The following is a 2,151-nucleotide window of genomic DNA, read 5'->3' on the forward strand; positions in this document are numbered from 1 at the left end:
TATAAATACATCTGTATATACCTTGAAGCCACAAAATTATTTAAGATGCAAATGATTCATGGTGGTTCTGGGGGGAATTATGTATGTATGTATTCATTTGTTTGTTTGATACTGGGTCAATATACGACTGACCTGAATACAATTTACAGGCTTCAATTGGTCTTTCCAATATCAGAATACCTGCTCTCGCTTAATACACTTAATTAACCAATTAATCAAATCTGAAAGTGGCAATATAAACACAATAATATTGGATGTTAGAGCTGATTAGAATAACATTCAATAAATGTACACTCATTTTTGGCCAAATAAAATTTTGTCCATGAAAATAAAGCATGCTGTTTTATTATCTGTATTCCACTTCTTTGATAATATTTCCCTGGTGTTCTGTGTAATTTTAAAACATTTTATCCATACCAAAATATGTTACATCATTGTAAAATCTGAAATTTAATTAGGCATTAAATCATGTTTTAAAGAATTGTAATCTAATCAAATGCACTGTGAGGTTTACACACTTTTTGTTAAGAATCACAGTATATGGATTTAACATGATATTGAGACAACTTTAATGAGGGGAATGTGCAGAAGCCTACCTGACACCTATATGCCCTTCCTGACCTAAGCCCTTCATGACAACTGACAAACATACATAAACATTTATAAATGTTTATTCCAACAAATGTCATCTGTCATATAAGCTACTTGTCATCTGATGTCAAGTTGACATAACAACTATGAGGCTGTGTTACTTCTTTGCTGTCCTGTGGTGGGTTTGAAACTAGTATGTATAATTTTTGATTCTTAGGAATTCGTAGCTTGGTAGTAGAGGGGTTTTGGAGGAGAGTTGTAATAGAGCTGAGGTAGAGTTGGTGGAGTTAGGTTTGGAGGAATCTCTCCTTTGGGCTTGCTCTCTCTTTCATTCTCTGATTTCCTTTCTTTTTCCCTCATTTTTTTCTATATCTCCTCCTATCCTCCTATCCATCTATCAAGCTGTAGGTAACTTTCAGGTACTGTCTGTGTTGTGTTTCTGTTATTTACAGTATGATGTGTATTGCCTCATGACAAAATGTAAAAAACTGCACTGTGTTACTGATTGGTTGGTATTACAGTAATAACATGAATACCTCTGTATAAAGCTTTCTGGGCTCTACCTGCCTTTAATGATTATTTAGCAACATTAGCCTTTATGCTAAGGAATTCCTTGACTGGCTTAGAAAAGGATAACATCTTTATTCCATATACATTTCACCACTCCAGTAAAATGTACACTGACTATCTGTTTACTTGGAGATCACCATATCATTTCTCAGATGCAAGTATCAGACATAGACTTCTGGCACTTCACTTTAAGATACACATGCCATTAATCACAACAAACCTGTTTCTGGAACAAAAGACACAGCTAAAGATGGAATCTGTAAATAGATTCAGGTTCATTTAGGGAGATTAATAGCCTCAAAATTGCAAGGATGTGATGTGTTCTCTGTAATCTAAAATATATATACTTTGTAACAAGGGAAGAATGGCAGCCCCGGTGCCCTGGGAAAACCAAACTAAAACTTAGTTAGTAGACCAGAAAACAGAGAGGAATGTAATGGCTAAGGGGAGCCTTGGGAGGCGGACAGATTTGAGGAGGGAAAACTGGAGCGGGGAGGGGAACCCGTAAAAACACGGACACCCTCCAAGCGCGGAAGTGAGGTGTAGCACAAGGGCTCACAGACCTCAGTACCCGAGGTTACTGGCTAGGAGCTTGGCTCAGAACTTTGGCACTGACCCAGCACTGGGTCACTGGGCTTATATAGGCCTAGCCCAGCTGTTGGGCGTTAAGCCTGATTAGTGGTGTTCCTGACTCGATCCTTACACGTTTAGTATAGCTTTTACATTTCTCTACGTGCATGTCAATTTTTTCCAAAAAACATTACACTACAGATGCGAAGTAAATCACTGCAAGATAAGAAACAAAATTAAATACACTCTGTCCCTGCAGGGCCAGAGATTATGCTGGTTATATCAAGAGCGATACGAGCAGACACGACATCACATTATATTCGTTATACTCATTATACTGGTTACATGTTGCAATTCAAGGTGCCTACAGCTACACTATCGAATACCTAGTTTTATATATTGCCAACATGAATTCTCTGT

Source organism: Electrophorus electricus, chromosome 14 (genome assembly GCF_013358815.1).
Source record: "Electrophorus electricus isolate fEleEle1 chromosome 14, fEleEle1.pri, whole genome shotgun sequence".
NCBI lineage: Eukaryota > Metazoa > Chordata > Actinopteri > Gymnotiformes > Gymnotidae > Electrophorus > Electrophorus electricus.